At 33.8% G+C, this 26,780-nt stretch overlaps 1 protein-coding gene across 5 annotated transcripts in view; it reads left to right on the forward strand.

Moving 5' to 3' along the window:
• The window catches only part of ADK (adenosine kinase), a 523,245-nt gene that overhangs the window by 312,971 nt on the left and 183,494 nt on the right, over positions 1 to 26,780 (forward strand). The gene's annotated exons all lie outside the window — the stretch shown is intronic.

Here is a 26,780-nt window from a genome sequence, read left to right on the forward strand (position 1 = left end):
AACCTCCATGTACTGTTTTACTCTTTACCCAAATGCCAGTCTTTTGTACATTTTCAGTTGTATCTCTGTGTTTTTCCTTTTTCCCAGTTATTAGAAGGCTAAAATAAGGGGCGCCTGGGTGGCGCAGTCGGTTAAGCGTCCAACTTCAGCCAGGTCATGATCTCGCGGTCCGTGAGTTCAAGCCCCACGTTGGGCTCTGGGCTGATGGCTCAGAGCCTGGAGCCTGTTTCCGATTCTGTGTCTCCCTCTCTCTCTGCCCCTCCCCCGTTCATGCTCTGTCTCTCTCTGTCCCAAAAATAAATAAACGTTGAAAAAAAAAAAAAAGGCTAAAATAAAATCTCTGTTGTGTAGCTTATGGCACGCATTTAAGGTTTTATTCTGTTTTCTTCTTTAACTTTTAGTCATGGTGTTATCTTTTTTACATCCTTCTAAATCAACTTTATCCTCAAGGAATTAGGCAAACTGTAAATAAAATACTAGTAAAACTCAAGGAAATGTTCCTAGATTGTTATTTGAGAACATATAGATCCTAAATGTATTATAAGAGAAAAATCATAAGTGAACTTCATAAAGTGGTGTTTACTGAATTAGAAAGGACTGTTGCTTTTATGGTTGATCTGAATTGTATATTCTTGGACACCCAAGGATTCCTGTACATATGTGTTACTTATGCTTCCAAATTTCTACACATAAAGCATTTGTATTCATGAGCAAGACTATGAAGAAAAACTTTGGGAATATACATAAGATATGTTTTATACACAGCAATCAACTTTTCCTCTCTCTGGAAATTTTTACCTTTATGAAAAAGGGTAAGAGTGTGCTGTTAGTTAAAATAAGAATCTATAAATACATGAAATAATGATATTTACTGTATATTTGTTTCTGTCATACCCTGAAAGAATATTTCATGAGTTTTTAATCGCTTTTACTTAAGAGATACAGATGAAGAATTCAAAAGATAACCTTTAGAAATGTACTTAAATTTAAATGTTGTTTTGTATGCCTAATTGATTTCTGTTAAAGGTTTACTGTGTGCCTTGTGCTTTTCTAAGACGCTGAAAATATAGGAGTAACCAAAAACATTACAAATTGCTACCCCCAAGGAAGTAACATTTTAGTGGGTAAAGACTTTAAACAAAATATCTAGTATATTATATGATAGTAAGAACTATGGAGAAAAATGAAACAGAAAAGGAGGCTAAGGAGTCCTGGGGCTTGGAGAGAGGGGTTGCACTTCTGAATAGGACTGTGAGGGAAAAATCTCACCCAAAAAGGTAACATTCAAATAAAAATTTGAAGAAGTACAGGGTGCCTGGGGCTCATTCAGTTAAGCGACCGACTCTTGGTTTCAGCTCAGGTCATGATCTTACGGTTTGTGGGTTCCAGCACCACATCTGCCAGTGCAGAGCCTGCTTGCAGGCTCTTTCCCTCCCCTGCCCATGCTTCCTCTCTCTCTTTCTCTCAAAATAAATAAATCTGAGAAAAAAAACTTTTGAAGAAGTTAAAGGAACCAGTCATGGACATATGAGGGAGAAAAACAATCTAGACACGGAGAATAAATAGCAAGTACAAAGGCTCTATGCCAGAAGCATAACATATTTAAAAAACAAGGAGGCTTCCTAAAACCATTAATACACTATATGTTAACTAACTGGAATTTAAATAAAAACCTTGAAACAAACCAAACAAACAGACAAAAAGAAACAAGGAGGCTAATATGGCTAGAGTGGAGAGAGCAATGGGAAAAGTAGCAGGAGATGTAGTTATGGAGGGAAAGAGTTGAGGGGCATGTTGAATAAGACTTTATAGGTCATTGTAAAGACTTTATTTTTTTTATTCTGAATGAAATAAAAAGCCTTTAGAGGGTTTTGTGTAGAGACGAAACATAACGACTTATATTTTAGTATGGTGATTCTGGCTTCTATGTGGACAAGGAACTGAATGGGGAAAATATAGAAATAGGGAGATCAATTTGGAAGCCATTGCAATAATCCAAGTGAGAGAGATGGTGGATGGATTAGGTCATTAGCAATGGAAGTGGTGAGAAAGAGTGATTAGGTTCTGAATATAGTTTGCAGCTAGGTATAAAAGAATATCTTATTGGATTGGAAGTAAGGTATTCGAGAAAGAAAGAGTAAAGATGGGACTTCCATGAACTGAAATGAGGGAAATGGGGAGAATTTGGTCTAGTTTTATATAAATTACGGAAACTTTTAGTCTCATAACCCAGTATCCTGTGGCTAATGTATACTCTCTGTCCATAGTGAGTGATAGGTTTGACTAATTTAATATTTCTCTTTGCCTCAGACTGGATTTGGACTTATACATTGATACACTTCTATGTTTATGATGAGTAAATTGATTTTTTTAAATTCACTGATTTCATTATTTATATTTTATAATGGATTATGAAGCACATTAATGGGAATACAGCTTGAAGTTCTTTTCTTTCCTTGCTAACATTTTTAAAAAGCATATATAATGTTTTTGTCTCACTAACATATTTATACACCCTCCCCCTTCTTGGCAAACTTGTTTGAAAGTATAGTGTTACACGTTATGTCATGGGTATACTGGAGCACATGTGTTCAATGCAGTTCATAAATGGAAGCAGCTGGTTTCCTGTGCAGTTAAGAGAAGGCATGCACACAGCTGAGATCCTCAAACTTCAGAATTCATTGGATTCAGTTTCTATCCTGTGTAATCATGCTGTGATTTCAATTAATACAAATGTGTAACAAGCTACCTTAATGGCTTAAAAAAATTATTTTGTTTCAATAGTTGAACTGCTAAACCTGGTTAATGTTCTTTCCCTCTGCCTTGTCTGGACTCACCCATCCTACCTCTTAAAAGAACATTACACCTATAGTCTTAGTTTTATACTCAATTCTGAAAAGACCTTGGCAAGGGAAAAAAAAAGAAAGTTATCATCTCAAAGGGAAAAGCTGAATTCATACACAGGAACTGCAGGATTACTTTGGCGTTTTACTAGTCCCTTGTAACACTAGCAAGTCCCATAAATACCTAATGGAAAAACAGCAGAAAATGAGATCTGCAGCAGCCTTTTGAGATCGAATTTATGTTACTGAACATTTTTTTTGAGGTTGAGTGTAAAGGTCAAAAGAAAGTGGATAGATTAAAGTTGCTGATTTTTGCAAACTTAAGGCCACATTTAAAGGTTTCTCTTTCTATAGCAAGAAAATTTCAAGATAAATGGCTTTGCTTCATTAGCTGAAATGTCATATCTTCATTTAATATGTTACATGAGACATTTAGTGATTTAGTAGTATTTACATGCAACAAATAAAATCCTCAATCCAATTTAACAAATCTAGATAAAAAATTAATTTATGAAATTGCAGATCTTTCCAAGAAGAGTAAAATGATAAATGAATATATATGGTTGTATTACTCTGTATGTATGCATTTTAAGATAATTAATTTTAGATACTTTTGGAAAATATAGAAGGAAATATATAGATCGAAATTTTGTCTTTGTAAGTATGGATTATTGATTGATCCAGCAATGTAATTACCCACCTCTTTTTTTTTTTTTCATTTGTCTTATCTATTAAACTATTTCAGTGAATGTAAATGACCTCAAAGAAGGAACAATGGCTATCTTTTAGCATTAAAATAAAATTCATGGGTACTTTTATTGGTGCCTTTCCCTTCTGAATAACTCAACACTATATCAAAGAAACTGAGTCACTAGGGTGCTTGAGACTTGCACTGTGATAAACAATGAACTGCCATTTCAGGACACCTGTATCTTGAGTTGATAGTACATAAAATCATAGCAAGTGTTAACCTGAAGTTATAGATTATTTATATCTCAGGGCTTTCCTTGTGTCTTTGATTTCACAGTCCAGATTGCCAGTTAGTACTACTTAGAATCGAAAAGAATGAGGTAGTCTTTTTTACTTACTACATTCAGTGCTTCACTAAAGTAAATGGAAATTATCCAGATAATGTCATAGTAGAATAATAATATACTAAATCTTTTCTTTTATATGATACTTAACAGTCAGTAGTAAAACTATTCATTTTTACCTCTAGGAAGTAGGCTTATAGATAACTCTTCACTTTGTTTTTCTCTATTTGAATTTTTCATAACAATTATTTCATAAGGACAATGTTAATTTTCATTATTCATTTTTTGTTTACAACTGTTAAACATTTTCTCTTATAGTGCCTCAGAATCATAATTTATATGAAAAGTTATTTTTGCATGATAGGTGAGTTTGCAATATCAGTTTATTTCAATTAAATAAGGTAACTGTCTCTTTATGGAACTAGTTAGAGGTCATGTACCTCATTAGTCTCTGACAGCCAGTTTCAAGCTCAGGTACTACCCCATCTTTTTCCCCATATACCACATTTCCTCATTAGTTCTCACTACACTGTATAGGCAATTTCCTCCTCTTAACTTTTTGTATTTTATTACACTGTTAAAGTACAACTATACTTCTCTTCTCAAGTGCCCTTTTCCATTCAGTACTGTTTCTATTCAAGGGTCCCAGGTGGTCAATGATTCTGACTGGGGAGAGGGAGAAGGTGGTATTATAGCTAGTGGTATTAAAAGGCCCTTAGGAAAGTAGATGGATGTACAGTTATGACTCTTAAAGAGAGCCTCCCCTCACCTTCTCAGACTAAGGCTGTGCCTTAACTGGCTTATTGCCATTCTTATTTTTGAGGCCACCCAATAGTGATGTCTTTGGAGTATTTTTTATTTTATTAAGGTGAGGAACTCAAATAAAAATGAACCAAAAGATCCTTTAGTTGTTTTCTTCTTTATTGACGGCCTTAATTTACTTTTATTTTTATTTTTTTAGTTTTTTAGTTTTTATTTAAATTCCAGTTAGTTAACATACATATAATATTTTTTTAAAGTTTCTTTGTTTTGAGAGAGAAAGAGAGAGAGAGAGAGCAAGCAGGGGAGGGACAGGACAGAGGGGGAGAGAGAGAGAGAGAGAGAGAGAGAGAGAGAGAGAGAGAGAGAGAGAGAGAAAATCCCAAGCAGGCCCCACGCCATCAGTGCAGAGCCTGATATGGGCTTGAACTCACTAACCATGAGATCATGACCTGAACTGATCATGATGCTTAAATTGTCTGAGCCACCCAGGCACCCCAACATACAGTGTTATATTAGTTTCAGGTGTACAGTATAGTAATTCATCACGCTTTTAATAAACTTATGTTTTCCAAACCTTCATAAGTAGTAATATCTAGTGATTCTTTCAAATCTGACATTGCTGTCGTGATTTTTAATGATAATTGTTAACAGAATGGTTTTTAATATTTTAGCTAGTTATAGAGGCAGTCAGTAAAATTTATGATATGTATTCTATGTTCATTGATAGAGCTTTCATGAGGAGTCTGTATTATGTATTAGAGCACTAGATAGGAAGTAAGGTTTCAAATATTAATTATAGTTTTGCTGCTAATGTTCAAATTTAATAAACTTTCTGGACTTACATGTCTCCTCCTAAAATTGGAAGATGAATAAGGTTATTTTTATTTTATTATTTTTTAATTAATTAATTAATTAATTTTAAAATTTACAACCAAGTTATCATATAGTGCAACAATGATTTCAGGAGTAGATTCCAGTGAGAATAAGATTATTTTTAAAGTCTCTTCCAACTCTAGGGGCACCTGGGTGGCTCAGTCAGTTAAGCGTCCAACTTTGGCTCAGGTCATAATCTCACGGCTCATGAGTTTGAGCCCGCCATCAGGCTCTGTGCTGACAGCTCAGAGCCTGGGGCCTGCTTCAGAGTCTATGTCTTCTTCTCTCTCTGCCCCTGCCCCACTCACACTCTGTCTCTCTCTCAAAAATAAACATTAAAAAAAATTAAAGTTTTTTCCATCTCAAAAAATCTGTAATTTTTTGAACAATTATGGAAAATATGAAATAATAAAAAATACATAGAATAGCATATTGAACCCCTGTGTACCCATTACCCACCTTTATATATATTACCACATTAAAAACAGATAACTGTGAGGTGACATATATATTAACTAACTTTATTTATAGTAATCATTTCATAATATATATGTAAAATCACATCATGCACCTTAAACTTCCCCAATGTTATATATAAAATATATCTCAGTAAAGCTGGAAAAATTATTTATATCAATATGGATAATAGATATTTATCTTGTTTGGGAGTTAAAATCCAATACTCCATTAATTTTATTGCTCAAATATTGGCTTTGACTATTGGGAGCTTTTTCAGGCCAGCTTCTGTATCCTTCTGACAGACCTCCTACCTTTTTTACCTTCTGGTGCTTCTTTACCTTCTGGTACTTGCCATACCCCAGCCTATTTATTTCTCCAATGAACTCTGGTTCCATTTATTGAAGAATGGTATTTAAAAACCGACATCTGGACATTAGATGTGATCATTGCTACTAGCTGTCATTGCTTCTGGGGTCCCTTAGCAAATATAGCTAGGAAATATATTTATATGTACTGGCTCATGCATTCACACACAGAATATTTATTCCTGTGTGTGTGTGTGTGTGTGTGTGTGTGTGTGTGTGTGTGTATGTGTGGCATTTCTTTCTGTTCATTTGTGACTTTTTTCTTTGATAGTGAAAAAGCTGGTACTCATTATTTGACATGCATTTACTTACTTGCTCAACCCTGGTGTACCTGCAAAGTAGTTTCAAAATTGCTAAATCATACTCCCCTGATAAACAAATTTACAAAAAGTACACTGTTTACATATAGTTCTTTTTGTCTTTAGCCAGATGGTATCTAAACAAAGTACTTTTTTGTACAATTTAAGTTAACTCCTTTCTTCCCTACCACCTTCAGTAAGATTGTATCATACAAATGTAACATGGTTGGACTAATTTGTCACAGTTGGCATTCCAGCCTAGCTTTTCCCAGCATCATAACTGATATTTTAACATTTGCATTCCCTAAAAGTAACTCATTTTGGTATACATTTCTCTACATTTTAATAAATACTTATGGATGCACCAGTGCAGAACCATACAAAGTAATTCTTCTATCACCCTAAAAATTCAAGGGTATGGCTCTTTTATAGATAAACTCTACCCGCATCCACAGTCCCTGGGAAACAATTAGTTTTTCATCCTTATAGTTTTGTATTTTCTAGAATGTCATTTAAATGGAATCATCATACAATATAGCCTATTGGATCTGTCTTCTTTCACTTAGAAAAATGCATTTAAGATTCATGGTGTACGAATCAAGAGTTCATGTTTATTACGTGAAATATATATTTCTGGGCTGAATTCTGTCATTTTTTGTTATGTTTTCTGTTTTATAAGGGATTTTTGTTTCCTTCTTTCACAGTGCTCTCCCTTTGGTTTATGTATGTGTTTCTTCCAGTAATTTATAAGGCTTGCATTTTTATTCTAATGACTACCTTTAGATCTGTAACTTTATATAAAATAAAGTTATTTTTAAGATAATAACTAATGATTCTTGTGAGGAATTCTTCATTCCTTTTTCTTACAAAATATTTCTTTCCGTTTGTACTTTTAAGTATACTTAGACTGCAATTATATGATTTATCACCTTTTCAGAATATCTTTGACCCCTGGCTATAAAAGATAAATCTCATACTCTCTCACCTTCCTCTCTCAGCTACTGTATTTTATATATGTCTTTATTGCCCTGGTTTATAACATTTACACTCTATTCTATAACCATAGCACTCTCATCTACCCACACTTTTTTTATCTAATTCCCAACAGTTAAAAACCTTGATTGCCAAGCTTTTTATGATAATTAAGTCACTTCATCTCTGTTTTGCTAAAGTTTATTCTCAGTGATTTCTTCAGAAAACCACATAAAAACTGTATACCCTAAGTTCTTTTATGTCCAAAAGTTTTATTTAATTTATACTTCTATGATACTTTAGTCAGATATAAAATTCTTAGCTAGACTTCCTTGAGATGACCAACTGCTTCATTGTCTTGTGGCTTTACGTGATGCTTTGAATAGTCTGAGCACTCACGTATGTTTCTTCTCTCCTCGTTAGTAACCCTGTTCTCTTATCTAGCTTTACTTTTCTACCATGTGATATATATATTCCTTGTTTTATTTCTTTGTTGTCTGTTTCTGTCTAGCCAAATGTCAAATCAATAATAATAAAGGGATTTGGTCTGATATGTTTACTGCTGAATCCCAAGAGTCTGGGTTAGCGCTCAAACTTCTACAAAGTTTTCTCAAAGTGTATCTTTACATCAGGATTTCAACTTCTGGGTGTTTTTTTTTGTTTGTTTGTTTGTTTGCTTGCTTGCTTGTTTGTTTTTTGTTGTTCCCATTGGCCTGGTTTATCTTGATCCATTTTAGCTACTTTGAGTCATTCTGTTTCAATGTGTCTTTGCTATATAGCAGAAAGCTGAGTTTATCTTTCTGAGGCAATTTGAAAATTGTTTTCTTTTAATAGGCCACTGATGTGCTTAGCCTCAACTCTGTCAAGTTGGGGTTTTTTGAATTTTTTTAATGTATATTTTTGAGAGAGAGAGAGTGCACGAGCAGGGGAGGGACAGAAAGAGAGGGAGACAATCTGAAGCAGGCTCCAGGCTCTGAGCTGTCAGCACAGAGCCTGATGCAGGGTTCAAACTCACAAACCGTGAGATCATGACCTGAGCCAAATTCAGACACTTAACCAACTGAGCCACCCAGGCACCCCTCAATTCTCTCATGTTACTCTGTGTGATAATTACTGAACGTTTGATGTGTACTGTTTTTCTATGTGGTGTGTTTTCTTTGCTGTTTTTATTTTGTAAGGTTTGTGTATCTTTTCTAGTGTGAACTTTTATTTATACATTTTATTGTACCCTTATTCCTCTTTTTTCATAACATTTTACTGTCTAGTCTACCTGTTTTAAATGGTATCCCTTGATCACCTATACAGTAATCACTGATGTAATTTGACTTCTTTCCCCCTTCTCTCATCTTTTAAATTACATTATTTCTACTTTATCAGAGTATATAAAACTTACAGTCAATCCTTCCTTCCATCCTTTTAATTTGTAATTATAGTTCTGTAATTACATATAGTGAATCCTTATCAACAGTCCTTAGAGTTTTCCCCAGTTGTCTCTTGCCTGATTGAAGCTTATCTTCTAATAGATTACTCAGGAAGGGGCACATCTATATACTACATATTCCTATTTTTTTTTCTATAACTTTTATATTTGAAGGACAGCTTGGCTGGATACAGAATCTTTGACTTTATCTCTTCAAAGTATTATTCTTAAGAAGTCTAATACCAGTCTAATTTATGAATCATTTTATATTTTTGCTTGGAAACTCTGCAAATATTTTATCATTAAAATCTAGTCATTTTACCAGGATATGTCTTACATTTTATTTTTTGTGGTCAGTTTTCCCAGGTGCACAGTAAGTCTTTTAAATATGTAGATAATTGTCTTTAACTTTGGAAATTATTCTCATGTTTGAAATGTTATTTCTATCCAGTTGTTTTATATTTCTTGGGGCTATAATTGTGCATATGTTGGATCATCTTTTCCTGTCTTCCATTTCATCCACTTATCTCTGGTCCTTTTTCTTTCTTATCTTATTTTTTTTTTAAATTTTTTTTCAACGTTTATTTATTTTTGGGACAGAGAGAGACAGAGCATGAATGGGCAAGGGGCAGAGAGAGAGGGAGACACAGAACCGGAAACAGGCTCCAGGCTCTGAGCCATCAGCCCAGAGCCCGACGCGGGGCTCGAACTCACGGACCGCGAGATCGTGACCTGGCTGAAGTCGGACGCTTAACCGACCTGCTACTCAGGCGCCCCTCTTATCTTATTTTTATTCTCTTTGTTGTTTGCTTTAATTTCTTCAGTGTTCCATATTATATTTTTCATTTGAATGTAATCTCTCTTGGACATTTTGAATTTATTTCTAGAATAGTTTTATTCCTTTTTTTTTTTTCATGTCTTCCCAGAATTCTTCACCTTATGAAGAAATGGTCATATGTTGTTTTATTTGCTCTCCTCATTGTTATTGTTGCTTATTGGAAGGATATGAATAGAAATTTAGGTGAATGCTGTTATCTCCAAATACATTTTTGACTATTTTTATGTTTTATTTTATTACTCTAAGAATATCATTACGTTACCATAGATTTACTTGGTTTTTGTATCCATAGTTTTTCATAAATTCTGCACTTATTTATTTGGAAGATTTTTCTTTTTTTAAAGCAGTTTTAGGGGTGCCTGAGTGGCTCAGTTGGTTAAGTGTCCAACACTTGATTTCAATTCAGGTCACAATCTCACAGTTTATGGGACTGATCCCCACCATGGGCTCCATGCTGACAGCACAGAGCCTGCGTGGAATTCTCTTCTCTCTGTCCCTCTTCCCTCTCACACTCTTTCTCTCAAAATAAATAAATAGACATTTTATAAAATACCAAATGAAGGCAGTTTTAGGTTCACAGAAAATTGGGAGGAAACTACAGAGATTTTCTATAACCCCTTGCCTTCACACCCGTATAGTCTTCTTTTATCCACATCTCCTAGCAGAATGGTTCATTTGTCACAATTGATGCACCTACACTGACAAATCATAATAACCAAAATTCCATATTTTACATTAGGGTTCACTCTTGGCGTTATATATTCAGCGGATTTGGACAAATGTATAATGGCGTGCATTCATCATTATAGATCATACATAGTGTTTTCACTGCCCTAAATATCCTTTTTGTTTTCTGTCATTTTCTTAGTAACTCATTTTATTACTTTCATTAATTCCCAAATCATTTTGCTTACTCTACCCAATCCTGCCTCTATTTCATTTATCACATTGTTGCCAATGTCTTTTGTCTGTTTCTATTCTGTCTTTATTTCTTTTACATATCTCTTTGAACACTTGTTAATATCTTTAATTATGTCTTTTGCATGCTTTTGTATCTCTGATTAATAGGGATCTTTGCTTCATGAAATTTATCTATGTGTATTCAGTTATGAATTCTTATATGTTCCATTGCTATATATATCTGTTAAATGCTTTCATGTGTCATTTATTTGGAGAGTTTACATTTTCTTTTATCTGTGTACAGGCTGATCAGCTTTTGATTTTTCTATATTTGGAGAAGGTATGTTTTTCTAAGCCATTTTACAGGAAGTTCATATAAAGAAGGAGTTAGGAATATGTTCCATTCTAGCAGGAATTTTCCGTATCATACATATGCATCAGTTTACTTAATGGCCTAAATGCAATAGCATACAAGTACAAAGTACCTTTATGTTTTCTTGTCACTATCCTCAACCACATTATATCACATTTCCTTTTCATTAAGCTTTGGTGACATCTAGGGAAAATTTACAATAGTTTCTAGTGACTTTCAGCTATTAATGACATGCTCTTATTTTTGTTTATTAAGTTTTAGTTCCATTATCAAAAATATCATTCTTATCACATTCATAAAGTGAAAATTACAATGTTACAATGTACAATGTACATTACAATGTACAACTTACATTAAAAGTGTCAATTCTCCCTACACTTAGCCATAAAGCCAATGCCATTCCAATGAACATGCAGAATAAGATTCTTGGGAACTTTACCATAAGTTTCCATGGAATGGCAAAAAGCCAAATAATTAAGATACTCCTGAAGTAGTACAATAAGGGGAGGTAGGACATATCCTACCATATGTGCAAATATTTTACAATTGTGTTATTTAGACAATGTGCTTTTGACACAGTGGTAGACTACTGGAGTAGATAGGACAAAGAGACACCCCTTATACATAGTAACTTGGTTTATGAAAGAGCTAGTACTGCAAGCTCAGTGGTACTGTATAATTATTTTTTTATAAAGAAATAAAACAAAACTGAATTCCTGTTGTTATATCATACATAAATCCCAATTTCAAGTGGACTGTAGATCTAAATCTTAAAAGTAGCAGAGCTTCTAGAAGGTAGCATAAAGGAAAAGACTGTTTTAAGGCTTAACACTTCCAAATCCTGCCCAGGATTAAGTTTAGTAACTCTTATATACTTTGGAAAACACTATTTGATTATTTGTTAAAGTTGAAGATATGAATTCCCTACAGCCCAGTAAATTTTGTTACTTTTGGACACTAATTGTACTTGATATCTGGAACTTTATCTCATGAGTCATATTCAAGAGCTCTGTACAAAAAATTATATACATAATGAAAAATTTTAAACGCAAAACTTAAAGAAAACTTAAATAAACAAAGGTACATTTCTAAGATGTTCGTGGATTAGAAATCCCAATCTTGTAAAGATTCAGTATCAGTTCTCAAACTGATCTGCAGATTCAATGGAATTCTGATAAAAACCCTGACAAGTAGCACTGTGTATATGTAAATTGACAAATAGATTCTTAAATATTTTTGGAAATTCAAAGGATCAGTAGTATCCAAGACCCTCTTAAAGACAAACAAGATGGAAGAAGTTAATTTCCTGTATCTAAATAGTAATAAAATTCAAGTAATAAAGTAATAATAAAAGTAATAAAGATATTGTGATAATGGTGCTACAGTAAATAGTGGAAAAGAGTAGAGAATCAGAAACATACCCACACATAATTGTCTTCCCTTTTGATTAGTGTGTTGAAGCTAATGATACACATTTTAAACATAGCTGCTTTCAATAAATTTTTCAAACTTTATCATAAATATATATACATATACATATGTGTGTGTGTGTGTGTGTGTGTGTGTGTATATATATATATATATATATATATATATATATATAGTTTTTTTTTTAATCAAAATCTATTGCCTTGAGAGACAAAGTGATATGGATTATGGCCTTTGAAGGTTAGATCTGAGTTTAGGTCCCAGTTCAGTCATGCACTTACTAGCTACAGAAGGCAGTTATTTAACCACACTGGTTCTTAGTTTATCTGTAGCATGAAATAATAAATTTTCTCTCAGGACTTTGATGACAATTAGAAGTAACAAATGTAATCCTGCCAGCACATGCTATGCCCTTGTTAATGCATACTTGTTAATATATTTCTCAGGAAAAATGAACACTTTTTATTCCTGATAAGAATTCATTGGGGCGCCTGGGTGGCGCAGTCGGTTAAGCGTCCAACTTCAGCCAGGTCACGATCTCGCGGTCTGTGAGTTCGAGCCCCGCGTCGGGCTCTGGGCTGATGGCTCGGAGCCTGGAGCCTGTTTCCGGTTCTGTGTCTCCCTCTCTCTCTGACCCTCCCCCGTTCATGCTCTGTCTCTCTCTGTCCCAAAAATAAATAAAAAATGTTGAAAAAAAAATTAAAAAAAAAAAAAAAAAGAATTCACATTTCGTAAATCTGTGATACATTATTATATATGTTTATCAAATTGTGTCTTATGTCATGGTTGCCATTGGTACTTTTTTGTTTTATTATTATTACGTGGAACTCTTTGTTCAGAGTGCTTCCTTATCAGGAATAGTTTTTGCAGTTTTAGAAGAGCCCTACTTTTGCCTTGTATTCTTTTTTTTATACTTTTTAAATTAATTTTTTTTAGTATTGTTGACCTACAATGTTGTATTAATTTCAGGTGTACAACATAGTGACTTAACAACTTTATATTGTGTAATGCCCAAGTGTAGCTACTGTCTGTCATCACACAACACTATGACAGTTCACTGACTATATTCTTTGTGCTGAGCCTTTTATTCCCATGACTTATCCAGTCCATAACTGGAAGCCTGTATCTCCCACTCCTCTTCACCCATTTGGCCCATCACCCCAAGCCCCTCCTCTCTGGCAACCATTAGTTCACTATATTTACAGATCTGATTCTACTTTTTGTTTGTTTATTCATTTGTTTTTGTTTTTTTTATAGATTCACATATGAGTGAAATCATACAGTATTTGTCTTTCTCAATCTAACATATTTCTTCAGCATAATATCCTGCAGGTCCATCCATGTGTCTCAAAGTTTTGCCTTGTATTCTTAAAGTGGTTTTGTAAACATCACTTATCATAGCATGATGAAAAATTAAAAGCCCTCAAAATTATTAATATTCTCTAAAATAATTCAGTTAAGTGTAGAAAAGGGGTAGGTATAAATATTTATAGTAAGCCTCTTTTTTATAGTATTTTATAGTAATTAAACTGGAACTTAATTTTTGGACATGCTAAAGGTATATTTGCTATTAAGAATTTTTTTCTTGTGTGAATTTATGCTTCAGTTTAGGAATGAATAATTGCTATAAAAATAACAATGTGACTAATCTTATAGGCTGAGATTGTCCAGATTTATACCCTGATCCCACCACTTAGCAACTGTGTGATTTTGGATGAGTCATTTGACATATCTGAGCCTTACTCCCTAAATATCAAATGGTTTATTCTTCTAGGAGTGTTATGGTTTTAAGCCTCACATTTAGGTCTTTAATTTTATTCTGAGTTTATTTTTATGTATGGTACAAGAAAATGTTCCAGTTTCATTCTTTTGCATGTAGCTGTCAAGTTTTCTGAGCACCATTTGTAAACTGTCTTTTCCCATTGTATTTTCTTGTCTCTTGTTGTGGATGAATTGACCATGTAAGCATGGGTTTATTGATGGGCTCTCTATTCTGTTCTGTTGATCTATATATCATTTTTGTGCTGGTATCATACTGTTTTGATTACTGTAGCTGTGTGTTACATATTGAAATCTGAGATTGTGCTACCTTGAGCTTTGTTCTTCTTTCTCAAGATTGCTTTGGCTATTCAGGGTCTTTTGTGGTTCCATCCAAATTTTTGTATTATTTGTTCTAGTTCTGTGAAAAATATTGTTGGGATTTTGATAGGGTTTGCATTAAGTCTGTAGATTGCTTTGAGTATTATGGTCATTTTAACAATATTGGTTCTTCTAATCCAGGATCATGGAATATAATCCATTTGTTTGTGTCATCTTCAATTTCTTGCATCAGTATTTTATAGTTTTTGGAATATAGGCCTTTCACCACCTTGGTCAAGTTTATTACTAGATATTTTATTAATTTTGGTGTAATTGTAAACAAGATTATTTTCTTCTCTTTCTACTGCTTCATTATTAGGGTATAGAAATGCAACACATTTGTGTATATTAATTTTCTATCTCGTGACTTTACTAAATTCACTTATGAGTTCTAGTAGTTTTTTTGGTGGAGTCTTTTAGGTTTTTCTATATAAAGTATTATATCATCTTCAAATAGTGAAAATTTTACTTCTTCCTTACCAATCGTATGCCTGTTGTTTCTTTTTCTTGTCTGATTGCTGTGGCTAGGACTTCCAGTACTGTTTTGAATAAAAGTAGTGAGAGTGGACATCCTTATCTTGTTCCTAATCTTATATGAAAAGTTCTCTGTTATTCACCATTTAGTATGGTTTTAGTTGTGAGTTTTTCTTATATGGACTTTATTGTGTTGGGGTATGTTCCCTCTAAAACTACTTGATTAAGAGTTTTTATGATGAATGGCTGTATTTTGTCAAATGCTTTTTCTGCATCTATTGAAGTGATCATATGGTTTTATCCTTTCTTTTGTTAATGTGACATACCACATTGATTTGCAAATATTGAACCACAGTTGTATTCATGGAATAAATCCAACTTGATATTAGTGAATGATTTCTTTTTTCAGTTTATTTATTTTGAGAATGGGAGAGGGGGGGGGGGAAAGAGAGAGAATCCCAAGCAGGCTTTGTGCTGTCAGCAGAACCTGATGTGGGGCTCAAACTCAGGAACCATGAGATCATGACCTGAGCTGAAACCAAGAGTCAGACGTTTAATCAACTGAACCACCCAGGTGCCTGGTCAGTGATTTTTTTAATGTACTTTTGAGTTCAGTTTGCTAACATTTTTGACGATTTTTGTATCTGTGTTCATCAGAGATGTTGGCCTGTAATTTTCTTTTTTTGTAGTGTCTTTATCTGGTTTTGGTATAGGGTAATGCTGGCCTTATAGAATGAATTTGGAGTTTTCCTTACTCTTCTATGTTTTGAAATAGTTTGACACAAATAGGTATTAACTCTTCTTTAAATGTTTTGTAGAATTCACCTGTGAAGCCATTTGGTCCTGGACTTTTGTTTGTTGGGAGTTTTTTGATTACCAGTTCAATGTCATTGTTAATAATTGGTCTGTTCAAATTTTCTATTTCTTCCTAATCCAGTTTTGGAATGTTATAGGTTTCTAGGAATTTATCTATTTCTTCTAGGTTGTCCAATTGGCATATAATTGTTTTTAATATTCTCTTATAATCCTTTGTATTTCTGTGGCGTTGGTTGTTATTTCTCCTTCACTTCTTTTTTTTGTTTGTTTTCAAGTTTATTTTTGAGAGAGAGAGAGAGAAGGGGAGAGGCCAAGAAAGAGGGGGAGAGAGAATACCAAGCAGGATCCATGCTCAGTGTAGAGCCCAACACAGGGCTCAATCCCACAAGCCATGAGACCACCACCTAAGCTGAAATCAAGAGTCAGACACTGAAACCAATTGAGCCACCCAGGTGCCACTCTCCTCCTAAATTTCTGATTTTATTTACTTGAGTTCTCTTTCTCTCTCTCTCTCGCTCTCTCTCTCTCTCTCTCTCTCTCTCTCTCTGTCTCTCTCAATCTCTCAGTCTCTCAATGAGACTGGCTAAAGTTTATCAATTTTGTTGATTTTTTTTTCAAAGAACCAGTTCCTGGTTTCACTGATTTGTTCTGTTGTGTTTTTGGTCTCTGTTTCATTTATTTCCACTCTAAACGTTATTATTTTCTTCCTTCCAATGAAGCTTGGGGCTTTATTTATTCTTTTTCTATCCTTTAGGTGTAAGGTTAGGTTGTTTGAAATTTTTCTTGTTTCTTGAGGTAGGACTGTATTGCTATAATCTGCACTCTTTGAACATTCTTTGCTGCATCCCAAAGATTTTGGAACATTGTGTTTCATACTCATTTGTCTCCATGTATGTATTTCGTCTTTGATTTCTTCATTGACCCATTCATTGTTTAGTAATATGTTTTTAACCTCCATGTATTTGTGTTTTTTCCAGATATTTCCTTGTGATTGATTTCTGATTTCATACCATTGTGGTCGTAAAATATGTATGATATGATTTCAGTCTTTTTTAAAATTTATTGAGACTCATTTTGTGATCTAACATTTGATCTGTTCTGGAGAAGGTTCCATATGCACTAGAAAAGAATGTGTATTCTGCTGGTTTTGGATGAAATTTTCTGAAACTATCTATTAGGTTAGAAAATAAGCAGTGATTTCTTTGACATCAGCTGTAGAAACATTTTTCTAGATAGGTCTCTTCAGGTGAGGGAAACAAAAGCAAAATTAAACTATTGTGACTATACCAAAAGAAAAAGCTTTTGCACAGCAAAGGAAACCATCAAAACAACAAGAAGATAACCTACTGAACAGAAGATATTTGTAAATGATGTGTTCAGTAAGAGGTTAATGTCCAAATTTTTTTCTTTTCAAATTGATTTTTTTTGATATATGAAATTTATTGTCAAATTGGTTTCCATACAACACCCAGTGCTCATCCCAAAAGATGCCCTCTTCAATACCCATCACCCACCTGCCCCTCCCTCCCACCCCCCATCAGCCCTCAGTTTGTTCTCATTTTTTTTTAATTTTTATTTATTTTTGAGACAGAGAGAGAGCATGAATGGGGGAGGGGCAGAGAGAGAGGGAGACACAGAATCGGAAGCAGGCTCCAGGCTCTGAGCCATCAGCCCAGAGCCCGACGTGGGGCTCGAACTCACGGACCACGAGATAGTGACCTGAGCCGAAGTCGGAGGCTCAACCAACTAAGCCACCCTGCGCCCCTGTTCTCATTTTTTAAGAGTCTCTTATGCTTTGGCTGTCTCCCACTCTAACCTCTCTTTTTTTTTTCTTACCCTCCCCCATGGGTTCCCAAAATATTTAAGAACTTGCACAACTCAACTCCAAAATGGGCAGAGGACCTAAATAGGCACTTTTTCAAAAGAAGATATACAGGTGTCCAACAGACACATGAAAAGATGCTCAATATCACGCATCATCAGAGAAATGCAAATCAAAACTACAATGAGATATCCTTTCATACCTGTCAGAATGGCTAAAATCAAAAACACAAGAAACAATAAGTGTTGACAAGGATATGGAGAGAAGTTGCACTGTTGCACTGTTGGTGGGAATGCAAACTGGTACAGCCACTGTGGAAAACAGTATGGAAGTTCCTCAAAAAATTAAAAACAGAACCACTGTATAATCCAATAATTTCACTACTGGATATTTACCCAAAGAATACAAAAACACTGATTCAAAACTATATATGCACCCCTGTGTTTATCACAACATTATTTACAGTAGTTGAGATATGGAAACAACCCAAGTATCCATCCATAGATGAATGGATAAAGAAGATGTGGTGTGTATATATACAATGGGATATTACTTGGCTACAAAAAAGAATGAGATACTGCCATTTGCAACAACATGAACAGACCTAGAGGTATAATGTTAAGTGAAATAAGTAAGTGAAAGATATATCCTATATGTATTCACTCGTGGAATTTAAGAAACAAAGAAAAAAGAAAAAAACACTCAAATACAAAGAACAAACTGATGGGTGCTAGATGGGAGGTGGGTATCAAGAATATACTAACCTTAATGAATACTTTGTAATATATAGAATTTTATAATATATAGAATAATATAGAGAGAGAATTTCATAATATATAGAATAAAGGGTATCTAGAGTATACTAATCTTAATGAATATTTTGTAATATATAGAATTGGTGAATCATTATACCATCCACCTGAAACTAATAAGTACTGTATGTTAATTATACTTTAATTTTAAAATTATCAAATAAGGTAATAATAGTACCTATCTCTTAGAGTTTTAGTAATGATTAGAGTTTAGTAATGATTAAATGAGGTAATATATTTGGAACACTTAAGAAAGAGCCTGGCACATATAATATTCTAAAAAGCATAACTGCTGCTATTGTTATAGTTCTTGTTCTTGTTCTTGGTACCTGGATCTTTGCTAAGTGAGTAACAATGTAAGCCTGAAATGCCTCTTGAGTTCACAACATAATAGTTTGACTCACAGAGAATGTAATTACACATTTTATAATAAAAGAGTTCACATAGAACACCTTGCTTACATGCTTAGTCATCTTTTCAATCAGATATTGAGTTCTACAATATAAAAGTTTGGGGCACCTGGGTAGCTCAGTTGGTTGAGCATCAGACTTTGGCTCAGGTCATGATCTCATGGTTCATGGGTTCGAGCCCCACACCGGGCTCTCTGATGTCAGCAAAGCCTGCTTCAGATCCTCTGTTTCCCTCTCTCTGCCCTCCTACTGCTCATGCATGCACTCTCTCACTCTAAAAAATAAACATTAAAAAAATTTTAAGGTAGATTTGAGGTCAAAAGATACATTAGCGTATACTTAGCAGAAAGTTTACATGATAAGCATCAAAAGAAAATACTACTCAGATAAATTCAGCAAATTTGTATCAGTAAAAGAAGGCCATCAATTTTGGGAAGAGATTAGAGAAATGAGGAAAGGAGACTTATTCCCAGTTGGGACAATGACTTGAGGAGGGGTACAGATACCCTTAGTATACATGTAGTATATAGACTAAACTGTGTGTGTGTACATATATGAAAAAATCTTTGGCACGTTTAAATTTTAATTAAATTGTGATTTTAAGAAACCATTTTCCCTCTGCACCCTGTTTTTGACAGTATTCTTTGAAACAGGGATATATCTGGTTCTAAAAATGCTGCCCTTATTGTGCCAGACTCAGAGCAGGATGGGATAATTTTCTGATTATTTTTCAATTGGATCACAGTGTGATGGCTCACCCTGAGTTCTGTGCATAACTACTAAATGCTAACTCACAGAGTTAAACCAATTTCCATTTTATCCAGTTGAAATGGAATGCACAGAACTTTTTTAGACCTAAGATACAATATTATATCTAATTTACTGAAACCATTAAAATCAGGTAGAGAAAAGTCTTGTGTAAGTAGGAATAAAATAGTAGGGTTTGAAATGCTCTTTTAAGAAATTCTTTAAAATCATATAAAATGATTTCAGCTTTATAACTTTGTTAAATCACAAATAGCCCACATCAATTTTAGCTTAATGTAATAATATTTGAACCCATATTTTAACTGGTAGTTCTGAAAATAAATCCTTTTTCCAATCCTAATCTATATACTTAAAAAATTCCTTCCCTTTATTCTTTCTTTTCATATCTATTCTTTTTTCTGAATTTGGAAAATATTTCAGCAAATAAAAAAATAAACATGTTTTAGAAAAGACTTTCCAAATTAGATAAAAATGTTTGAGGAAATAAAAACCTCTTTATGCATTCATTACAATATTGATTTTATCAGTATGTTTCTTTAAAGATATTTATATACTAACTCTGCATAGGTTCAACATATGGTATATATTATGTAATTAATGATAATATAGAACTATGGTAGCCCACAAAATATTGCCAGGGATTTACCAACAGCCACAAATTCAATTATACAAGAGAAAATTGCAGTTGAAAATGTAGTCTTTTGTCTTTTTATATTCTCTCTTTATAACTAGATGGTACCATATTATATCCCAAGGTAGCATATGATACCCAGAATGCATTGCCATAATTAAAACAAAGCTTCAGAACCTAACTTAAGCCTTCATGGTTACAGTTATTTCATAATGCTAGAGAAAAATAAATCTTTGATCTAATGTCCTACCTTCAATCTCCTATTTCAAATAGGAAGTTTTGATCCAAAGGCCAAAGATTTCAGTATCTTTCATCTCTGTCTTATCACACAGTTCTTTGTTTTTGTTTTTGATCCTTGGGCAAGTCAGTTGGTTGATGTTTGTCTTAGTTTTCTCCTGGTAGGATTCAAGAAGATGATCTCAAAAGTTTCTTCTAGCTTGAAACTTCCATTGATTTTTCTCTTAGTAACTTACAGATTGTGCCTCAGGATGGAAATAGTGTTGTACACACTCAGGCATTAGATGTTAGATTAGGTTTTTATCCATATATCTGTGATTATTTTAATTTTTATTTTATTTATAAGAAGAATTATATATGTTTCTCAATGGAGAAATGTGGATGGAATGTGGTCTTTTTATTTCAAAAATGTGATACATTGAGTCACCTAAAATAATGACCCTATGAAATTCTAATAGTAAAAATTTGATAATGTATAAGTATTTCTCAATTAAATATTAAATACTCTATCAGCTCAAAATGGACACAAGAAAAATCTGTTACTACTTAAGCTATTTATAAAAGTCTTGTTGGTTCTAATTTGAGATAAAAATCGTACAGTGCCTTTTTTCACTATCATCCTGAAATTCCCTTCATCTCTGATCTGTGTTGACTACTTGTTTCCAGAATCCCATGGATTCTTCCCTAGTTAAATTCTTGTTTTGAAGATATACATCCTCTGTTAACTTTCTGAGAGAGAATACAAGAGAGATAAATGTTTAGAGACCTAAATATTTCAAAATATCACCATCATTTTCTCTCATTCTAGATGAATAGTTTGGCTGCATAGGGAATTCTAGGAAGAAAAATTCATTTAGAATTGGGGAATGGCTCAGTCGGTTAGGCTCCCGACTTCAGCCCCGGTCATGATCTCGCGGTTCGTGAGTTTGAGCCCCGCATTGGGCTCTGTGCTGACAGTTTAGAGCCTGGGGCCTGCTTTGGATTCTGTGTCTGCCTCTTTCTCTGCCCTCTCCCCACTCACACTCTGTCTCTCTCTCAAAAATAAATAAACATTAAAAAAATTAAAAAAAGTTGAGGAATGATTGTTGTATTATATTGTAACCTCAAATGTTGCTTTTAAAAGTCTCTTTTTTTCCTAAGCCTTTGTATGTGATCTGATTTTTTTCTGAACTCATTTTATAATCTTTATCTCTGATTTTCTAAATTTTCCTTACCAATAATGTCTTTTCATTTGTTGCATTAACTACCAGTTCCTATAAATCTAGACAATAAGGAAGTTCTGGAGGATTTTTAAACGTTTCTTTTCTAATTTCTGTCCTACAACTTTTCTGTTCTTTCTTTTTATAACTTTTGCTAGTAATTTGATTTCTTGGATCAATCCTCTACTTATATTTCTTTTCATCATTTTCTCTGTTTTCTGTCTCATTGGGATTCCTTTTCTGTATCTTCACTTTTTGTTAGACACTCTTCTTAAATACATGGTAATGCTAGTTGTCTGTTTATATTTTGGAGTGATGCATTGAATACCTGGTTAGACCAGGCACAACTTGAGACATTTGGACCTCCTTGGAGTATTCAAGTAAAAGACAGCTTTTTCATAGGAGAGATAATTTGATTTTCTTCTTCAGGACTAGTTTCTCCAGAGAAGATTGGATTCTCCAGGATTCTACTCAACTGAACTTAAGCCAGAGTGCTAGTCAGGAAAAGGGGTGGGCTGACTCTTGGCATCAGAAATGCCATCTTAAACCAGCTCTACATCTTTTAATTATTTCTCATTAAAATCTATCAATAGTTTAATAAGTTTTCCTCAATATCTGACTTTTGAATAATTGAATGCATTTAAATAAATATTGAAGAATCAATAATATTTTATGGTATGAGATAGGTCCTATTCTATTTGATTAGAGCAAAATATGGCATTTCTTTGAGCAGCATTTCTAAATAAAAATAGGATACTGGCAACATCTGGCCAGAAATAAAGATTCATCTCATTTCATATACATTTTTTAGTCACCTACTATTTGCCAGAAACAATAATACTTGTTGCTCATTGAGCATCTATAGTCCTTAAAGAGAAATGACTTTTTGAGTGTTACCACTCAGTTCACTCATCAAGTTTGCTTGTGAAAAACAGTTTTGGTTTTAAATTTTAAAAAAGTGTTTTGTTTATGTTTATTGAGGACAGTTTGTATTTTTGTTTTAGTGGTTACCATTATGCTTACACTTTTTAAAATGATCTTTTCTAAGTCCCCTGTTATCTTATTTAACCTCTTACCATCTGGTTTTTCTATTTGGGTTAGTATACTTTAACTCTCATCTGTTGTGTATATAACAGCCCTTCATCTTACTCTGTTTCCTTCTCTCTCCATCATTTTTAGTTTTGTTTACTTACATTATTTCTGCTTTTCCCAACATATAAAATTTGTACGTTACTGTTTTACCCTTGTCTCTATTTTTATTTTAGCAATAGATGTACATGTATATATTTTTAAATGTTTACCATCATATCAAAACTCCTCCTCTAATAGACTCTTCAAAACAATTCATGGGGACAGAATTACCTAAATTTTGTGTATTAATATTTAAAGGAAAGTTCATCTGGATATAAAAATAATTGGTTTACTCTTTCAGTGAATTTTTTAAATTTTGCTGCTCATTTGTTGCCTTGTTTTGTATGTTGGTTTTGGAAAAGCCTGATACCAGTCAAATTATTTTGACTTTATAAAATATTTGGTTGTTGGACCTGGAGGTCTAGAGGATTTTGTTTTTATTCTTGAAATATAATAGTTTCACCCTGATACATCTACAGGTTGCTCATTTGGGGGTTATTTCCCTAGGTACCCAGTGGGCCATTTCATTGTCAGTGTTATTCTCATTGTTAAAAAGTTTTCTGGGATATTAGTTTTAAATATTAACTTTGTTCCCTTGTATTTTGGGAGAAGAGAGGGATTCAAACAAATATTATTCCTCCCTTCCCTGTCTACTGTTTCCATTATTCTTCTCTGACTTTTTACCTCCTAATTATTTTCATTTTCATTCTCTTTTAGTTTCCTGCCCTTATTACATTTGAATTTCTCCTTCCCTGAGCACCCTATAGTTTATTCTTCATTTCTGAGTTGATTTTATCTTTGTCTTCCTTTCTTGTTGCTGAATTCAGACCATTCAGTTTTTGTGGTTTTCGTTTATTTCTGTTCTTGGTTTTGGAATTTTAGATTCATGATGGGTTTTCATATCTTCAAATGTTTGTTTGAATATTTTGAATTCCATTTGTGGCATTGCCTTGTTACTTTCTTTTGTATTGGGTTGATTTTCCTTTGGAGTTTTCCTCAGTTAATATGTATTAATTCTCATTTCTGATGTGTGTTAGCTATCTGCTACTCTTTCTCTTGTTCGGTGTGGGAGGGCGTGTGTGTGTGTGTGTGTGTGTGTGTGTGTGTGTGTGTGTGTGGAGGGGGGTGGTATTATATTGTTTTAAATGATTCCTAGTAAAAACAATATGCTCTCCCATCAGTGAATCAAAATGCAGATTTGTAAAAAAAAATTTAAGTTTATTTATTTGTGTGTGTGTGTGTGTGTGTGTGAGAGAGAGAGAGAGAGAGAGAGAGAGAGAGAGAGAGAGAGCAAGTGGTGGGGGATGGGCAGAGAGCTAGGAAGAGAGAGATCCCAAGCAGGCTTCCCACTGTCAACTCAGAGCCCACTGTGGGGTTCAAATTAACAAACCACGAGATCATGACCTGAGCCGAAACCAAGAGTCAGACACTTAATTGAGCTACCCAAGTGCCCCTCAAAGTGCAGATTCTTCAGTGGATTTGTTTTGCGGAGAGGGATAGGAATTGTTTTCAGTGTATTTTTCTTCTGGGATAGGTTAAGGATTGTGAGTTCTCCAACTTTGTGCTCTCTTTCAAAACGTAAAAATTGCCCCTTTGCTTTTTATCTTCATTTCCTTTTTTTTTATCTTCAAGCCAAAGGGGCTGCTTTTGTACCTTTTCACTCTCCCTCAGGAAATGTACATTTCAAAGAATGCTCCTTTAAATTTGTGTACTTTTAATGTCTTCCTCTGATCTGCTTGGATACTTGTTTCATATTTTTCATGTTTAGGATGGATATCATCTTTCTGACAGTAGTTTTAGATTATTTTAGGCCCAGTTACCAACTTCTCTTTACCCAACAGATTTTCTTAAACTACCTTTGCTCTCCACAGGGCCTTAGGATAGAGTCAGGGTGAGGCATGAATGTAAGAGATCTAACTATGGACCTTGATGGTTTTTCTCTTTTTAATTATAGGTATTTTGCTCTTGGGCATTCTTTTTATCACCAGGTTATGCTGAGGACATGGTGTTTTTATTATTTTTCCATCCTTGTTCTGTATTGTCTTGGAGAGAGATAAGACTTAGGTGGCAACCATTGCTTCAGCTACCTGGTATTTTTATTAATGTGTTTTAACATTATACCATCCCTTTTTCTGCTCCTCTGTCCAGTCTAAGTAAATTCATTCATTCAAAAAATATTTAAAATTTTTTTCTAACTACATGCCCGACTTTGCTCTGGGGATGCAATAATGAATAAAACAGATGTTCTTGCCCTGCTAGATATTAAATTCCAATAGTACAGAGAATAAATAAAATAAATATGTGAATGTATAATATAGTGTTAGGTAGTGATGAATGCTATGTTTAAAAATAAATAAAGCCAAATCAAAATGACAAGTACACTGAGTACCTGAGTACACTGTAGTACTACCTAGAATTGTTGGTGAAAATCTCTTTGAGCAAGTGCTATTTGAGCAAATTGTGTTATAGAATAGTAATGTAATTTCTTATAGTAAATCATAAAGATTTTACCACTGAGCAGATTTCCATGACAAATAAATTGATTATTCTTCATGTAATAGAGTGGGTAGCATGGTATTATGGAACATGTACCAAATAAGAAAACTCTTAGAGAGTACAACCTCAAATTGTACTCTCTGTAAATATTTTCTCATCCTGTTTTAGCGAATTGATAATGATAGAGGATTATTTGAGGAACAGGTAGTCTATCCTTTTCTCTAAAAACTCCCAAGTTTTATGCTTGGACATCAGAGAACTATTTACTTGGCTTTTTACTCCCACTTGCACTGCTTTCACTGAGTTGTTTTAATATCAGGGCCATAGTCTTTCACTGAAGAATGGCACAATAAAGACTGAACTTGCTAATGAGAAGTTTTTAGAGATAACAGAGTCTTCTGTATCAATCAGTGTTCAATATGTCAAGCATAATATGAGAAGTATGTTTTAGAACCAAATGTTCCTCATACAAAAGTGTTACTTTCTCTTCAAGAATGAAAGTCAGGTAACTGGATGTTTTACTTTTTGCTTTGGCAGTCAAGAAACTTAGAACCAGATTCAGAGTTAATCCAAGACTCCTGTGCTATGTATTTCATTTTATCCCCAAACTTAACCTAATCTGAGTTATATTCTCCCTGGTCGTTTTTTGTTTTTTTAAGTTGTCTTATTATTTATGGAACATGGCAGGGATGTATATAAACAAGTAAGCAGATATATGAGACAGTAGATTAGAATTCTAGTGCCTCCTCAAATCAGTAGTTGCATGACTTTGGACAAGTAGAGCAACTGCTCTGAGGTTTTTTGTTTTTTGTTTTTTAATTTTGTTTGTTTGTTTGTTTGTTTGTTTGTTTGTTTTTAAGTAGGCTTCATGCCCAGTGCAAAGCCCAACACAGGGTTTGAACTCACGACTGTGCGATCAAAACCTGTGCTGAGGTCAAGAGCCAGTCGCTTAACAGACTAAGCAACCCAGGCGCCCCCTGAGGTTCAATTTTAAATATTTTAACTGCAGAACCCTCGTTTCATGGGAGATAACTTGGAAGCCCATATATGAACCAAATAATAGCGGAATGGCTGTGTTCAGGCCAATGTCATAGTTACAGGCAAACTAATCCTATTTTTTAAACATTTTTTAAATTTGTACTTTAATTACAGTATAGTTAACATAGAGTGTTATATTAGTTTCAAGGTGTACAATACAGTGATCCCAGAATTCTATATATTACTCAATGCTCATCAAGATAACTGTACTCCTAATCCCCTTCACCTGTTTCACCCATTT

The sequence above is a fragment of the Felis catus genome, chromosome D2, assembly GCF_018350175.1.
Source record: "Felis catus isolate Fca126 chromosome D2, F.catus_Fca126_mat1.0, whole genome shotgun sequence".
Lineage (NCBI taxonomy): Eukaryota > Metazoa > Chordata > Mammalia > Carnivora > Felidae > Felis > Felis catus.